Raw genomic sequence first — 17,948 nt, 5'->3', positions numbered from 1 at the left:
CGTTAGTTCCTAAGATCATCTTAATGGTGTGTTTAGGTGCATCTTGGGCTTATGACAGCTTAGTTGCATTTTGATCTTAGTTAGCTAGGATAGGCATTTTACCACTCTTTACGCCGTGTCAATAGGACGGTTGATTTGGGTTTCTTGTATGACCGCGGTGGCTGGCACAAGATTTACCAACCCTTGAAGTTAGGCTGTTGCTATAACTAAGTCAAGTTTGCACTCATTGCTTAATGTTAATTACTGCTGAATACCCGTGGGGGCGTGGCTTAGCGAGGCGTCTTGGGCTACTACTTGGGTGTGCCTGATACCCGCTCCTCAAGGCCTGTATGGGGGTAGGTGGTCGAGGGCGTTTACACTGGGGCGCGGATACTTGCATGTATATATTTAGCAAAAACCAACCGTAAGGTTAGGACTAAGTCTTTTGTCCGCAGGCATGTTTTATGCCATCTTGGCAACTTCAGTGCCATGCTTTGTGTTAAGCTATGTGGACGGGGGTGTGGTTAGCTGATAGTTGAGTGGTGAGTGAGAGTGAAGTATATGAAATTATTGCTTGTGTTTACTATTTTTAGTACTGGAGTTTCTCTAAGTCCTAGGACTAGGAGGAAATGGTGTTTCATAGTGTGTAGGCGTCGGGATAGTCCGAGTATCGTCGGGGTATTCCTGCTAGGCCTAGGAAGTGCTGGGGGAAGAACGTTAGGTTTACTCCTGTAAATATTACCCCGAAGTGGGCTTTTGCTCATGTTTGGTGTAGGGTAAACCCAGTGAGTAGTGGGAATCAGTGAGTAAATCCTGCTAGAATGGCAAAGACGGCGCCTATGGATAGGACGTAGTGGAAGTGGGCAACTACGTAGTACGTGTCGTGCAGGGCGATGTCTAGGGAAGAGTTTGCAAGAACGATTCCTGTTAATCCTCCGATGGTAAATAGGAAGATAAATCCTAGAGCTCATAGTATTGGGGGGGGTCTCATTTGATTGTTCCTCCGTGCAGGGTGGCTAGTCAGCTAAATACTTTGATTCCGGTAGGGATGGCAATGATTATAGTGGCTGATGTAAAGTAGGCTCGGGTATCAACGTCTATTCCTACTGTAAACATGTGGTGAGCTCAGACGATGAATCCTAGGAAGCCGATGGATAGTATGGCTCAGACTATTCCCATGTAGCTGAAGGGCTCCTTTTTGCCTGAGTAGTACGTGACTACGTGTGAGATGATTCCGAACCCCGGTAGGATCAGAATATAGACTTCTGGGTGTCCGAAGAATCAGAATAGGTGTTGGTACAGGATTGGGTCTCCTCCTCCAGCGGGGTCGAAGAATGTGGTGTTTAGGTTTCGATCAGTTAGTAATATTGTAATACCGGCGGCGAGTACGGGGAGTGATAGAAGGAGTAGGATGGCGGTAATTAGTACGGATCAGACAAATAGTGGGGTTTGGTATTGTGAGAGTGCGGGGGGTTTTATGTTGATGGCTGTGGTGATAAAGTTGATGGCCCCAAGGATGGAGGAGATACCGGCTAAGTGGAGTGAGAAGATAGCCAGGTCTACTGAAGCTCCGGCGTGGGCAAGGTCACCTGCTAGGGGAGGGTAGACAGTTCAGCCTGTGCCGGCGCCAGCTTCTACAGTGGATGAGGCTAGTAGGAGGAGGAATGATGGGGGGAGGAGTCAAAAGCTTATGTTGTTTATTCGCGGGAATGCTATGTCGGGGGCACCGATTATGAGGGGGACTAATCAGTTGCCGAATCCTCCGATCATGATGGGTATGACTATAAAGAAGCTTATTACAAAGGCGTGAGCGGTAACGATTACATTGTAAATTTGGTCGTCGCCTAGGAGAGTTCCTGGTTGTCCTAGTTCTGCGCGGATTAATAGGCTGAGTGCGGTGCCGACTATTCCTGCTCATGCCCCGAAGATGAGGTACAGGGTGCCAATATCCTTATGGTTAGTGGAAAATAGTCATCGGTTGATGAAGGTGACGGGTAAGATGGCTGAGTGTTGAAGCGTTAGGCTGTAGTCCTTTTTACAGAGGTTTAATTCCTCTTATCGGCTCTGTAGTGAAATTCATGTTGAGTTGCAAGCTCATCGATGCGCACTAGGGTGCGTCAGGGTCTTTGTAGGCAGAAGCCAATTGGTTTAGGCATTTAGCTGTTAACTAGAGTTTTGTGGGATCGAAGCCCATCTGTCTAGGGAGGCTTTAGCTTAATTAAAGCGTCTGACTTGCATTCAGAAGATACAGGTTAATATTCTGTAAGTCTTAATGTGCAGAAACTAAGAGGGTTTAACTCTTATTTAAGGCTTTGAAGGCCTTCGGTTTGGGGTGTTATCCTAAGTTTCTAGACAATGGCATGTATTATTGGGGACAGGGGAAGTAAGAGGATTGATAGTGAGGCAAGGACCGCAGTAGGTGTGCTTGGGGCTTTGCTAGTGTATCATTGTTTTATGTGGTTAGAGGAGTTGGGGGGAAGGGTAATTGTTGAGTGGTATGCGAGGCGTAGGTAGAAGAAGAGGCTGAGCAGTGATAGCATGGCAATTGCCATGGCTGCTGGTGTTATTTCCTGTTTAGTTAGTTCTTGGATGATAAGTCACTTTGGTATAAAGCCTGTTAATGGGGGGAGGCCTGCTAGGGATAAAAGTACTAGTATTAGGGTGGCGTTTAGCACTGGGGTTTTTGTTCATGAGGTTGTGATCATGGATAGGTTAAGGGCTTTGATTTTGTTAAGGGCTAGGAATACGGCTGATGTTATGATTGTGTATAGGTAGAAGGTAAGTAAGGCCAATTTGGGGCTGTAAACTAGGATGATGGCGATTCAGCCTAAGTGGGAGATGGACGAGAAGGCTAGGATTTTGCGTGTTTGTGTTTGGTTCAGTCCTATTCAGCCTCCTAGTGCTGTTGAGGCTAGGGCCATGGCGGTGAGTAGAGCTGGGTCGAGGGATTTGGATGTTAGTAGGAGCAGGGTTAGTGGGGGGAATTTTATGAGGGTCGAGAGTAGCAGGGCTGTTATTAGTGGCGATCCTTGTAGTACTTCTGGGAATCAGAAGTGAAATGGCACTAGGCCCAGTTTAATAGCGATTGCTGCTGTCAGTAGTAGACAGGAGGTTGGGTGGTTTATTTGTGTGATGTCTCATTGGCCGGTGACTCAGGCATTGGTTATGCTAGAGAATAGGACCAGGGCGGAAGCAGCTGCTTGGGTTAGGAAGTATTTCGTTGCGGCTTCTACTGCTCGTGGGTGGTGGGATTTGGCAATTAGGGGAATGATGGCTAGTGCGTTGATCTCCAGTCCTGTCCAGGCCAGAACTCAGTGGTTGCTGGAAATTGTGATTGTGGTGCCCAAGATGAGGCTGAAGGTTATGATTGGGGTCGCGTAAGGGTTCATTAGTAGAGGAGGGGGTTAAACCATCATTTTCGGGGTATGGGCCCGATAGCTTGATTAGCTGACTCTACTAGAAAATAATATAAGGGAAGTATGGAGAATTTTGATTTCTCTTGTGTGGGTTCAATTCCTACTTTTCTAAGGTCAACAGGAAATGAGAGGGCTGTTATACCTCTATGTTCACTTTATCATAGTGACCCTTTGTAGTTCAGGCACATTTCCTTATGTAAGGAGGTAGGCCTGCATAGCAGATAGGTATGCTGATGTGTCAGAGGCACAGAGCTAGTGTGAGGGGTAGGAAGTTTTTTCATAGTAGGTGCATTAGTTGGTCATATCGGAATCGTGGGTATGAAGCTCGGACCCATAAGAAACCAGAAGATAGTAGGAGGACTTTTGTGGCTAGGATGACGGGGAATAGTTCTGTGGGTGGCCCTAGGGCGCTTGGGTTTAGGAATATGATGGCTGTAAGTGTATTTATTAGCATAATGTTCGCATATTCAGCTAGGAAGAATAAGGCGAAGGGTCCTGCGGCGTATTCAACGTTAAACCCTGAGACTAGCTCAGATTCACCCTCTGTGAGGTCAAAAGGAGCTCGGTTTGTCTCTGCTAGGGTGGATACGTATCATATTATTGCTAGGGGTCATGAGGAGAAAATGAAGTATAGAGGCTCCTGTGCGACGGCAAAGGAGCTGAGTGTGTAGCTTCCGCTTAGTATGATTATTGATAGCAGGATTATGGCCAGTGTCACTTCGTATGAAATGGTCTGTGCTACTGCCCGTAGGGCTCCGATTAGTGCGTATTTTGAGTTCGAGGCTCAGCCTGATCATAGGACTGAGTAGACGGCTAGGCTTGACATGGCTATTAGGAAGAGAACTCCGAGGTTTAGATCTGCTAGGGGAAATGGGAGTGGTAGTGGTGCTCAAGTGGTGAGGGCTAGGACAAGGGCTAGTATTGGTATCAGAATGAATAGAAGTGGGGAAGAGGTAGAGGGTCGGATGGGCTCTTTGGTAAATAGTTTCAGTCCGTCCGCAAATGGTTGAAGTAGGCCAAAAGGCCCGACAACGTTAGGGCCTTTGCGGGATTGTATGTAGCTTAGGATTTTCCGTTCTACTAGGGTTAGGAAGGCTACGGCAATCAGGATTGGGATGATGTATAGGAGGGATATAATGAGGCAGCTTAGTGTTGTTATTTGAATCATGGGTGAAGCTAGGGAGAGGATTTGAACCTCTGGGGAAAGGGCTTAAGCCTTCTGCACTTGCCGGGCTCTGCCACTCTAGCTGGTCCTTTTCTAGGATTGAAAGTGGTGGGGGAAGGCCCTCTTCACGGTTTAGTTGGTTTCACTGCTTAGAGGGGGGGGGCGTGCTTGTGGTATTGGCCCCACTTTCCCGGTCCTTTCGTACTGGGGAGAGTGTGTCATAGATAGAAACCGACCTGGATTGCTCCGGTCTGAACTCAGATCACGTAGGACTGTTAATCGTTGAACAAACGAACCCTTAATAGCGGCTGCACCATTAGGATGTCCTGATCCAACATCGAGGTCGTAAACCCCCCTGTCGATATGGGCTCTTGAGGGGGATTGCGCTGTTATCCCTGGGGTAGCTTGGTCCATTAATCAATTATATTGGGTCTGGTCACTGTTAGCACTTTGAGGGGTAGCTCTAGGTAAAGAGGTATGGTCTTGTTTTTGGAGGATTTGTTCTCCTCCAAGGTCGCCCCAACCGAAAAATATCGACCAGGCTCTGCGATGGTAGTGGCCCCAGTGGGGTTGATTGAGGATTCGCGGTGGTCGTTGATTTTTAAGTTCCACAGGGTCTTCTCGTCTTATGTTCACATCCCCGCTTTTGCACGGGGAGATCAATTTCACTGATTATCTGTGAGAGACAGTTAAGACCTCGTTTAGCCATTCATACAAGTCTCGATTTATGGGACAATTGATTGCGCTACCTTTGCACGGTTAGGATACCGCGGCCGTTAAACCTAAGTCACCGGGCAGGCATCACCTTCAATACTTGTTTAATTTGCTGAAGGCTATGTTTTTGGTAAACAGTCGGGCCTTATTAATTTGCCGAGTTCCTTTCACAGATTTTAATCGCTCTTATAGGCGCTCCTGAGTCGGGTTAACAGGGTTAGTTAATACGTGGTCTTGTAGGGGTTTTTGTATCTGTCTAGGTCTGTTAATAATGTTTCTATGTAAGCTTGCGCCGTTAGAGGGGTGTGGCCCTGAGTTACTTATTTTAGCATTAATTCTCCTATATTCATAGGTTGACCTGTTTGTGATAAGGGAATCATCTTATTTTGGTATTTTTAGGTGGTGGAGCTTTGACGCACTCTTTTTTGATGGCTGCTTTAGGGCCCACGGTAGGATCAGTAGTAAGAATTATCCGCTAGTCGAGGTTGTGTCCTTTTTTAATGGAGCTGTCCCTCCATTAAATAGCTCTTAATCATCTCATTAGGGTTCAGGATGTCCGGTAGGGAGGATTAAGGGGGAACTTAGATTCGTTTCACAGGTAACCAGCTATCACCCAGCTCGGTTGGCTTTTCACCTCTACTGACAAGTCATCCCACTCTTTTGCAACAGAGACGGGTTCGCTCTCTTTAACTGCTTGAAAGTAGCTCGCTTGGGTTTCGGGGGGGCAAACTTTAGTTCACTTTGCTTGGTTGTTCTCGCTAAACCATGATGCAAAAGGTACAAGGGTTGATCTTTGCTGTCTGTCGCTTTGATTGTTTCACTGCTATTTCATCTTTCCCTTACGGTACTGGGGTCTCTATCGCGTCTAAGTGTCTTTTCTATCGCCTATACTAAGACTGTAAAATGCTTTAGTTTAATTAGTTTAGTAAATTCTTTAGTTTTGGTGTACTATTTGTGTGGTTGAGCTAGAGGGGGGGCTTCAAGACGATCCGGTCTAGTAGATATCTTTCAGGTGTAAGCTGAGTGCTTTGGTGTTATAGCTACGTCTTGATATTCTAAGTACACCTTCCGGTACACTTACCTTGTTACGACTTACCTCATCTTCAGCGTATTTATGGTATTAGTTATGTGGGATGTGGCTTTTGAGGAGGGTGACGGGCGGTATGTACGTGCCCCAGGGCCGGCTTAAAGTAGGCTCTATTGTCCCACTTTACTGCTAAATCCGCCTTCCAGAAGTGGTTTCACGCTTCTTTCCGTGTGCCCTATGAATGGGGAATGTAGCCCATTTCTTCCACTCCATAGGCTATACCTTGACCTGTCTTATTAGCGGGGTGCTATTGTGTCCACTGTTGTGCTCTCATTCCAGGTGGGCTGGCGACGGCGGTATGTAGGCTGTGTTGGCAAGGGGTGGTTGGGTTAATCGGGGATTATCGATTGTAGAACAGGCTCCTCTAGGTGGGTTTGGGGCACCGCCAAGTCCTTAGAGTTTTAAGCGTTTGTGCTCGTAGTTCTCTGGCGGATACTTCGGTAAAGTAAGTATCAAGATTTAGGGCCAGGCATAGTGGGGTATCTAATCCCAGTTTGGGCCCTGGCTTTCGTGGGTTTAAATCAGTCGTTAGTTCCTAAGATCATCTTAATGGTGTGTTTAGGTGCATCTTGGGCTTATGACAGCTCAGTTGCATTTTGATCTTAGTTAGCTAGGATAGGCATTTTACCACTCTTTACGCCGTGTCAATAGGACGGTTGATTTGGGTTTCTTGTATGACCGCGGTGGCTGGCACAAGATTTACCAACCCTTGAAGTTAGGCTGTTGCTATAACTAAGTCAAGTTTGCACTCATTGCTTAATGTTAATTACTGCTGAATACCCGTGGGGGCGTGGCTTAGCGAGGCGTCTTGGGCTACTACTTGGGTGTGCCTGATACCCGCTCCTCAAGGCCTGTATGGGGGTAGGTGGTTGAGGGCGTTTACACTGGGGCGCGGATACTTGCATGTATATATTTAGCAAAAACCAACCGTAAGGTTAGGACTAAGTCTTTTGTCCGCAGGCATGTTTTATGCCATCTTGGCAACTTCAGTGCCATGCTTTGTGTTAAGCTATGTGGACGGGGGTGTGGTTAGCTGATAGTTGAGTGGTGAGTGAGAGTGAAGTATATGAAATTATTGCTTGTGTTTACTATTTTTAGTACTGGAGTTTCTCTAATAAGTTTAAGTTATTTTGTATGTGTTTGTGTGTATATGTACATCGTTCCGATGATGTCATGGAAGGGATGATTAATGGAGTTTTAGAGGTAGTTTGCTGGGATTGGGCGATGAAGGTTTATGCTACATGGTGGTTAGCGAAAGTTTACTGGTTTAGTTTGTGAAGCGCAGGGGTTGCGCTTAATGATTTGTTGTTTTGTGCTATGTCCAACGAGCATTCATCCAATAGCCCCATTTAACCCGGAGGGTGGAGGTAACATTAACTGAATGTGGTCAAAGTGCATCAGTGTCAGGATGATTCCCCATATACGCCAACCGTCTCATCGAGGGACCCTTGAAATATAGGATAGGCCGTGAGGCAGGTGTGTCCAGGCTTAGATTGTGGGACCCCCGAGATCACTGGGAATAGCCACCTGTGAGGTAACCCCGGAAAAAATAAGAGGAACCAGAGGCGCCAAAAAGCTGGAACATGCCGCGATTACGCATTGAGAAGGTGAAAGTACTCACAGATGCCACTTTGAAGGGCAAGGAGGGGTGAGTGAACCCAATGGATGGCCCTGACCGAGGAACCAGAGGCGCAAAAATGTGAGGAGGGCGAGGGGTTTAGGGGGAACGTATGGGCCTGAAGCTAGCCATACCGGACATTATGTGCAACGGGTTGCTGATTTCACGTGAGGAGTACGATTAATAAATCCGTCTGATACGAACTGCATGAGATATGTGGTGGAGAGTTGTTGTTGGAGCATGTCCTGTGAGCATTCATTAAAATGGGGTCTTGTTATGCGCTTGAGTGGAGTTGTATTGGGTGTTGTGGGGTATGGTCCTAGAACATTCATGCCGGGTGGTTTGGTAGGAGTGTGTTTAAGGGTTTAATGGCCGTGTACATGTATGGGTTTAGCACCTGCTTATAAGATAGTCCGTATATAATGTATATTACTGGTACTATAGTATGTATGTATATGGGGTATATAAATTTATGCACGAATATGCATAACCAAATACCCCCGCCTCGGGGGGGGAGGGGGGGGGGGTTAAGCATAATGGCATAGATGGGGTAGAATTATTGGGGGCTTGCGGTTAGTTCCTGTAGTTGAGAACAATGGCGGCTTTTCGAGCCGCAGGCCTCGGGTAGTGTCCGGGCAGGAATAATGACTTATTTTATGGTTTTTTTAGGGATTTGCTTTGCGGTGGGTGTTTTGGGTGTGGCGTCGAATCCTTCGCCGTATTATGGGGTTGTTGGTTTGGTGTTAGCGTCTGTGGCGGGGTGCGGGTGGTTGCTGGGCCTTGGGGTTTCGTTCGTGGCTTTAGTGCTGTTTATGGTGTATTTGGGGGGTATGCTGGTGGTGTTTGTTTATTCAGTAGCTTTAGCAGCGGAGCCTTTCCCTGGGGCTTGGGGGGATTGACGGGTGATTGGATGTGCAGTAGCGTTTGTGGCAATTGTTTTTGGGGGGTTGGTGTTTGGGGGGTTTATGGGGGCTTGGAAGTTCGGGGTTTCTACTGTGAATAATGTTGGGGTGTTTGTTGTTCGGTCGGATTTTAGTGGAGTTTCCATGTTTTATTCACATGGGGCAGGGATGTTTTTAGTGGCGGGTTGGGGGCTGTTGTTGACTTTGTTTGTTGTATTGGAGCTTGTGCGGGGGTTGTCGCGGGGTGCTATTCGGGCGGTTTAGGGGTTAGGGTCAGAGAATAGTTTATTGAAAATGCCAGCTTTGGGAGCTGGAGATAAAGGTTTGAGTCCTTTTTTTCTGAGTTTGGGGTACTCTAAGAAGTGGTAAGTCTTCAATCTTTGGTTTACAAGACCAATGTTTTTATAAACTATTAGAGTATTTAGCAGTTGAGTATTTTGTTTTCTAGGGCGCTTGCGGCGGGGAGGAGAAATAGGAGGATAGTGAAGTAGGCGATTGAAGCGAGTTGGCCGATGATGATGAATGGGTGTTCGACGGGTTGGCTTCCTACTCATGTTAGGACGAGGAGGTCGGCGACTAGTACTCAGAATAGGAGCTGGGAGAGTGGTCGGAATGTTATTGCTCGTTGTTTTGATTTGTGCAGGAATGGGATTAGGAATAGGATCAGTACGGAGGCGGCCAGTGCTAATACGCCTCCTAGTTTATTTGGGATTGAACGTAGGATGGCGTAGGCGAATAGGAAGTATCATTCTGGCTTGATGTGTGGTGGGGTTACTAGTGGGTTTGCTGGGGTGAAGTTTTCTGGGTCTCCCAGGAGGTTAACCGCTCATGCTTCTTTCTTATGAGACGTTAGTAAACCAATTACATAGCCTTGTCAAGACTAAATCACAGGTAAAAATCCTGTACATCTCATGTGGCCAACCACTCCCAACTAGGATTCCAAGACGCCTCATCACCCATCATAGAAGAACTCGTTGAATTCCACGACCACGCCCTAATCGTTGCCCTAGCTATCTGCAGCCTAGTTCTCTACCTTTTAGCCCACATACTAACAGAAAAACTCTCGTCCAATGCTGTAGACGCCCAAGAAGTAGAGCTGATCTGGACAATCCTACCTGCTATCGTCCTGGTACTCCTCGCCCTCCCATCCCTACAAATCCTCTACATAATGGACGAAATCGACGAACCAGACCTCACCCTAAAAGCCATCGGCCACCAATGATACTGAAGCTACGAATACACAGACTTCAAAGACCTATCATTCGACTCCTACATAGTGCCCACCCCAGACTTACCCAACGGCCACTTCCGACTGCTAGAAGTTGACCACCGCGTAGTTATCCCAATAGAATCCCCCATCCGCGTGATCATTACTGCAGGAGACGTACTCCACTCCTGAGCAGTCCCAACGCTCGGAGTTAAAGCAGACGCAATCCCAGGCCGACTAAACCAAACTTCATTCATTACCACCCGGCCTGGGATTTTTTACGGACAATGCTCAGAAATTTGCGGGGCTAATCACAGCTACATACCCATTGTAGTAGAATCAACCCCACTCCCACATTTCGAGGCCTGATCGTCCCTTCTATCATCATCCTAATCATTAAGAAGCTATGCAACAGCACTAGCCTTTTAAGCTAGCCAAAGAGGGACTTCCCCCTCCTTAATGATATGCCACAGCTTAACCCCGCACCATGATTTTCAATCATAATTATAACCTGATTAACCCTAGCACTCCTCATCCAACCAAAACTACTAGCCTTCACCACAACCAACCCCCCATCAAATAAGACCTCCCTCACTACCAAACCCACACCATGATCCTGACCATGAACCTAAGCTTCTGTGACCAATTTTCCAGCCCCAATCTATTTGGCATCCCCTTAATTCTACTATCCCTACTCTTCCCAGCCCTACTATTCCCGTCCCCAAACAACCGATGAATCAACAACCGCCTTTCTACTATCCAAACATGACTCCTTCACCTAATCACAAAACAACTAATAGTCCCACTCAACAAAAATGGCCACAAATGAGCCATAATATTTACATCCCTAATAATCATACTTCTTACAATCAACCTTCTAGGCCTCCTTCCATATACATTCACCCCAACCACCCAACTATCTATGAACATAGCCCTAGCCTTCCCACTATGGCTCGCCACACTACTAACAGGCATGTTTAACCATGTACGTGCCCCAGGGCCGGCTTAAAGTAGGCTCTATTGTCCCACTTTACTGCTAAATCCGCCTTCCAGAAGTGGTTTCACGCTTCTTTCCGTGTGCCCTATGAATAGGGAATGTAGCCCATTTCTTCCACTCCATAGGCTATACCTTGACCTGTCTTATTAGCGGGGTGCTATTGTGTCCACTGTTGTGCTCTCATTCGAGGTGGGCTGGCGACGGCGGTATGTAGGCTGTGTTGGCAAGGGGTGGTTGGGTTAATCGGGGATTATCGATTGTAGAACAGGCTCCTCTAGGTGGGTTTGGGGCACCGCCAAGTCCTTAGAGTTTTAAGCGTTTGTGCTCGTAGTTCTCTGGCGGATACTTCGGTAAAGTAAGTATCAAGATTTAGGGCCAGGCATAGTGGGGTATCTAATCCCAGTTTGGGCCCTGGCTTTCGTGGGTTTAAATCAGTCGTTAGTTCCTAAGATCATCTTAATGGTGTGTTTAGGTGCATCTTGGGCTTATGACAGCTCAGTTGCATTTTGATCTTAGTTAGCTAGGATAGGCATTTTACCACTCCTTACGCCGTGTCAATAGGACGGTTGATTTGGGTTTCTTGTATGACCGCGGTGGCTGGCACAAGATTTACCAACCCTTGAAGTTAGGCTGTTGCTATAACTAAGTCAAGTTTGCACTCATTGCTTAATGTTAATTACTGCTGAATACCCGTGGGGGCGTGGCTTAGCGAGGCGTCTTGGGCTACTACTTGGGTGTGCCTGATACCCGCTCCTCAAGGCCTGTATGGGGGTAGGTGGTCGAGGGCGTTTACACTGGGGCGCGGATACTTGCATGTATATATTTAGCAAAAACCAACCGTAAGGTTAGGACTAAGTCTTTTGTCCGCAGGCATGTTTTATGCCATCTTGGCAACTTCAGTGCCATGCTTTGTGTTAAGCTATGTGGACGGGGGTGTGGTTAGCTGATAGTTGAGTGGTGAGTGAGAGTGAAGTATATGAAATTATTGCTTGTGTTTACTATTTTTAGTACTGGAGTTTCTCTAATAAGTTTAAGTTATTTTGTATGTGTTTGTGTGTATATATACATCGTTCCGATGATGTCATGGAAGGGATGATTAATGGAGTTTTAGAGGTAGTTTGCTGGGATTGGGCGATGAAGGTTTATGCTACATGGTGGTTAGCGAAAGTTTACTGGTTTAGTTTGTGAAGCGCAGGGGTTGCGCTTAATGATTTGTTGTTTTGTGCTATGTCCAACGAGCATTCATCCAATAGCCCCATTTAACCCGGAGGGTGGAGGTAACATTAACTGAATGTGGTCAAAGTGCATCAGTGTCAGGATGATTCCCCATATACGCCAACCGTCTCATCGAGGGACCCTTGAAATATAGGATAGGCCGTGAGGCAGGTGTGTCCAGGCTTAGATTGTGGGACCCCCGAGATCACTGGGAATAGCCACCTGTGAGGTAACCCCGGAAAAAATAAGAGGAACCAGAGGCGCCAAAAAGCTGGAACATGCCGCGATTACGCATTGAGAAGGTGAAAGTACTCACAGATGCCACTTTGAAGGGCAAGGAGGGGTGAGTGAACCCAATGGATGGCCCTGACCGAGGAACCAGAGGCGCAAAAATGTGAGGAGGGCGAGGGGTTTAGGGGGAACGTATGGGCCTGAAGCTAGTCATACCGGACATTATGTGCAACGGGTTGCTGATTTCACGTGAGGAGTACGATTAATAAATCCGTCTGATACGAACTGCATGAGATATGTGGTGGAGAGTTGTTGTTGGAGCATGTCCTGTGAGCATTCATTAAAATGGGGTCTTGTTATGCGCTTGAGTGGAGTTGTATTGGGTGTTGTGGGGTATGGTCCTAGAACATTCATGCCGGGTGGTTTGGTAGGAGTGTGTTTAAGGGTTTAATGGCCGTGTACATGTATGGGTTTAGCACCTGCTTATAAGATAGTCCGTATATAATGTATATTACTGGTACTATAGTATGTATGTATATGGGGTATATAAATTTATGCACGAATATGCATAACCAAATACCCCCGCCTCGGGGGGGGAGGGGGGGGGGGTTAAGCATAATGGCATAGATGGGGTAGAATTATTGGGGGCTTGCGGTTAGTTCCTGTAGTTGAGAACAATGGCGGCTTTTCGAGCCGCAGGCCTCGGGTAGTGTCCGGGCAGGAATAATGACTTATTTTATGGTTTTTTTAGGGATTTGCTTTGCGGTGGGTGTTTTGGGTGTGGCGTCGAATCCTTCGCCGTATTATGGGGTTGTTGGTTTGGTGTTAGCGTCTGTGGCGGGGTGCGGGTGGTTGCTGGGCCTTGGGGTTTCGTTCGTGGCTTTAGTGCTGTTTATGGTGTATTTGGGGGGTATGCTGGTGGTGTTTGTTTATTCAGTAGCTTTAGCAGCGGAGCCTTTCCCTGGGGCTTGGGGGGATTGACGGGTGATTGGATGTGCAGTAGCGTTTGTGGCAATTGTTTTTGGGGGGTTGGTGTTTGGGGGGTTTATGGGGGCTTGGAAGTTCGGGGTTTCTACTGTGAATAATGTTGGGGTGTTTGTTGTTCGGTCGGATTTTAGTGGAGTTTCCATGTTTTATTCACATGGGGCAGGGATGTTTTTAGTGGCGGGTTGGGGGCTGTTGTTGACTTTGTTTGTTGTATTGGAGCTTGTGCGGGGGTTGTCGCGGGGTGCTATTCGGGCGGTTTAGGGGTTAGGGTCAGAGAATAGTTTATTGAAAATGCCAGCTTTGGGAGCTGGAGATAAAGGTTTGAGTCCTTTTTTTCTGAGTTTGGGGTACTCTAAGAAGTGGTAAGTCTTCAATCTTTGGTTTACAAGACCAATGTTTTTATAAACTATTAGAGTATTTAGCAGTTGAGTATTTTGTTTTCTAGGGCGCTTGCGGCGGGGAGGAGAAATAGGAGGATAGTGAAGTAGGCGATTGAAGCGAGTTGGCCGATGATGATGAATGGGTGTTCGACGGGTTGGCTTCCTACTCATGTTAGGACGAGGAGGTCGGCGACTAGTACTCAGAATAGGAGCTGGGAGAGTGGTCGGAATGTTATTGCTCGTTGTTTTGATTTGTGCAGGAATGGGATTAGGAATAGGATCAGTACGGAGGCGGCCAGTGCTAATACGCCTCCTAGTTTATTTGGGATTGAACGTAGGATGGCGTAGGCGAATAGGAAGTATCATTCTGGCTTGATGTGTGGTGGGGTTACTAGTGGGTTTGCTGGGGTGAAGGTTTCTGGGTCTCCCAGGAGGTTAACCGCTCATGCTTCTTTCTTATGAGACGTTAGTAAACCAATTACATAGCCTTGTCAAGACTAAATCACAGGTAAAAATCCTGTACATCTCATGTGGCCAACCACTCCCAACTAGGATTCCAAGACGCCTCATCACCCATCATAGAAGAACTCGTTGAATTCCACGACCACGCCCTAATCGTTGCCCTAGCTATCTGCAGCCTAGTTCTCTACCTTTTAGCCCACATACTAACAGAAAAACTCTCGTCCAATGCTGTAGACGCCCAAGAAGTAGAGCTGATCTGGACAATCCTACCTGCTATCGTCCTGGTACTCCTCGCCCTCCCATCCCTACAAATCCTCTACATAATGGACGAAATCGACGAACCAGACCTCACCCTAAAAGCCATCGGCCACCAATGATACTGAAGCTACGAATACACAGACTTCAAAGACCTATCATTCGACTCCTACATAGTGCCCACCCCAGACTTACCCAACGGCCACTTCCGACTGCTAGAAGTTGACCACCGCGTAGTTATCCCAATAGAATCCCCCATCCGCGTGATCATTACTGCAGGAGACGTACTCCACTCCTGAGCAGTCCCAACGCTCGGAGTTAAAGCAGACGCAATCCCAGGCCGACTAAACCAAACTTCATTCATTACCACCCGGCCTGGGATTTTTTACGGACAATGCTCAGAAATTTGCGGGGCTAATCACAGCTACATACCCATTGTAGTAGAATCAACCCCACTCCCACATTTCGAGGCCTGATCGTCCCTTCTATCATCATCCTAATCATTAAGAAGCTATGCAACAGCACTAGCCTTTTAAGCTAGCCAAAGAGGGACTTCCCCCTCCTTAATGATATGCCACAGCTTAACCCCGCACCATGATTTTCAATCATAATTATAACCTGATTAACCCTAGCACTCCTCATCCAACCAAAACTACTAGCCTTCACCACAACCAACCCCCCATCAAATAAGACCTCCCTCACTACCAAACCCACACCATGATCCTGACCATGAACCTAAGCTTCTTTGACCAATTTTCCAGCCCCAATCTATTCGGCATCCCCTTAATCCTACTATCCCTACTCTTCCCAGCCCTACTATTCCCGTCCCCAAACAACCGATGAATCAACAACCGCCTTTCTACTATCCAAACATGACTCCTTCACCTAATCACAAAACAACTAATAGTCCCACTCAACAAAAATGGCCACAAATGAGCCATAATATTTACATCCCTAATAATCATACTTCTTACAATCAACCTTCTAGGCCTCCTTCCATATACATTCACCCCAACCACCCAACTATCTATGAACATAGCCCTAGCCTTCCCACTATGGCTCGCCACACTACTAACAGGCATGTTTAACCATGTACGTGCCCCAGGGCCGGCTTAAAGTAGGCTCTATTGTCCCACTTTACTGCTAAATCCGCCTTCCAGAAGTGGTTTCACGCTTCTTTCCGTGTGCCCTATGAATAGGGAATGTAGCCCATTTCTTCCACTCCATAGGCTATACCTTGACCTGTCTTATTAGCGGGGTGCTATTGTGTCCACTGTTGTGCTCTCATTCCAGGTGGGCTGGCGACGGCGGTATGTAGGCTGTGTTGGCAAGGGGTGGTTGGGTTAATCGGGGATTATCGATTGTAGAACAGGCTCCTCTAGGTGGGTTTGGGGCACCGCCAAGTCCTTAGAGTTTTAAGCGTTTGTGCTCGTAGTTCTCTGGCGGATACTTCGGTAAAGTAAGTATCAAGATTTAGGGCCAGGCATAGTGGGGTATCTAATCCCAGTTTGGGCCCTGGCTTTCGTGGGTTTAAATCAGTCGTTAGTTCCTAAGATCATCTTAATGGTGTGTTTAGGTGCATCTTGGGCTTATGACAGCTTAGTTGCATTTTGATCTTAGTTAGCTAGGATAGGCATTTTACCACTCTTTACGCCGTGTCAATAGGACGGTTGATTTGGGTTTCTTGTATGACCGCGGTGGCTGGCACAAGATTTACCAACCCTTGAAGTTAGGCTGTTGCTATAACTAAGTCAAGTTTGCACTCATTGCTTAATGTTAATTACTGCTGAATACCCGTGGGGGCGTGGCTTAGCGAGGCGTCTTGGGCTACTACTTGGGTGTGCCTGATACCCGCTCCTCAAGGCCTGTATGGGGGTAGGTGGTCGAGGGCGTTTACACTGGGGCGCGGATACTTGCATGTATATATTTAGCAAAAACCAACCGTAAGGTTAGGACTAAGTCTTTTGTCCGCAGGCATGTTTTATGCCATCTTGGCAACTTCAGTGCCATGCTTTGTGTTAAGCTATGTGGACGGGGGTGTGGTTAGCTGATAGTTGAGTGGTGAGTGAGAGTGAAGTATATGAAATTATTGCTTGTGTTTACTATTTTTAGTACTGGAGTTTCTCTAAGTCCTAGGACTAGGAGGAAATGGTGTTTCATAGTGTGTAGGCGTCGGGATAGTCCGAGTATCGTCGGGGTATTCCTGCTAGGCCTAGGAAGTGCTGGGGGAAGAACGTTAGGTTTACTCCTGTAAATATTACCCCGAAGTGGGCTTTTGCTCATGTTTGGTGTAGGGTAAACCCAGTGAGTAGTGGGAATCAGTGAGTAAATCCTGCTAGAATGGCAAAGACGGCGCCTATGGATAGGACGTAGTGGAAGTGGGCAACTACGTAGTACGTGTCGTGCAGGGCGATGTCTAGGGAAGAGTTTGCAAGAACGATTCCTGTTAATCCTCCGATGGTAAATAGGAAGATAAATCCTAGAGCTCATAGTATTGGGGGGGGTCTCATTTGATTGTTCCTCCGTGCAGGGTGGCTAGTCAGCTAAATACTTTGATTCCGGTAGGGATGGCAATGATTATAGTGGCTGATGTAAAGTAGGCTCGGGTATCAACGTCTATTCCTACTGTAAACATGTGGTGAGCTCAGACGATGAATCCTAGGAAGCCGATGGATAGTATGGCTCAGACTATTCCCATGTAGCCGAAGGGCTCCTTTTTGCCTGAGTAGTACGTGACTACGTGTGAGATGATTCCGAACCCCGGTAGGATCAGAATATAGACTTCTGGGTGTCCGAAGAATCAGAATAGGTGTTGGTACAGGATTGGGTCTCCTCCTCCAGCGGGGTCGAAGAATGTGGTGTTTAGGTTTCGATCAGTTAGTAATATTGTAATACCGGCGGCGAGTACGGGGAGTGATAGAAGGAGTAGGATGGCGGTAATTAGTACGGATCAGACAAATAGTGGGGTTTGGTATTGTGAGAGTGCGGGGGGTTTTATGTTGATGGCTGTGGTGATAAAGTTGATGGCCCCAAGGATGGAGGAGATACCGGCTAAGTGGAGTGAGAAGATAGCCAGGTCTACTGAAGCTCCGGCGTGGGCAAGGTTACCTGCTAGGGGAGGGTAGACAGTTCAGCCTGTGCCGGCGCCAGCTTCTACAGTGGATGAGGCTAGTAGGAGGAGGAATGATGGGGGGAGGAGTCAAAAGCTTATGTTGTTTATTCGCGGGAATGCTATGTCGGGGGCACCGATTATGAGGGGGACTAATCAGTTGCCGAATCCTCCGATCATGATGGGTATGACTATAAAGAAGCTTATTACAAAGGCGTGAGCGG

General features: G+C 47.2%; 2 long non-coding RNA genes across 6 annotated transcripts in view; one reads left to right on the top strand and one right to left on the bottom strand.

Annotated features, from left to right (window-relative positions):
- The window catches only part of LOC308187504, a 535,540-nt gene that overhangs the window by 126,816 nt on the left and 390,776 nt on the right, over positions 1-17,948 (bottom strand). Inside the window, exon 5 of one of the 3 annotated variants that reach the window (XR_013944737.1) lies at positions 14,380-15,500. The exons of the other annotated variants lie outside the window; for them this stretch is intronic. This is a non-coding gene — a long non-coding RNA (uncharacterized lncRNA). Of the gene's footprint in view, positions 1-14,379; positions 15,501-17,948 lie in introns of those variants that run through there. 3 annotated transcript variants of the gene reach the window in all.
- LOC308187502 overlaps positions 1-17,948 on the top strand; it is a 290,980-nt gene that overhangs the window by 220,707 nt on the left and 52,325 nt on the right. Inside the window, exon 3 of one of the 3 annotated variants that reach the window (XR_013944731.1) lies at positions 9,582-9,698. This is a non-coding gene — a long non-coding RNA (uncharacterized lncRNA). Of the gene's footprint in view, positions 1-9,536; positions 9,699-17,948 lie in introns of all 3 variants that reach the window. The other 2 variants (XR_013944732.1, XR_013944733.1) reach the window with 2 other exon arrangements.

This window comes from Anser brachyrhynchus, assembly GCF_964034855.1.
Source record: "Anser brachyrhynchus genome assembly, chromosome: 1".
NCBI lineage: Eukaryota > Metazoa > Chordata > Aves > Anseriformes > Anatidae > Anser > Anser brachyrhynchus.
Note: the sequence above shows the minus strand (reverse complement) of the source record. Positions and strands in the feature narration are given on the sequence as shown.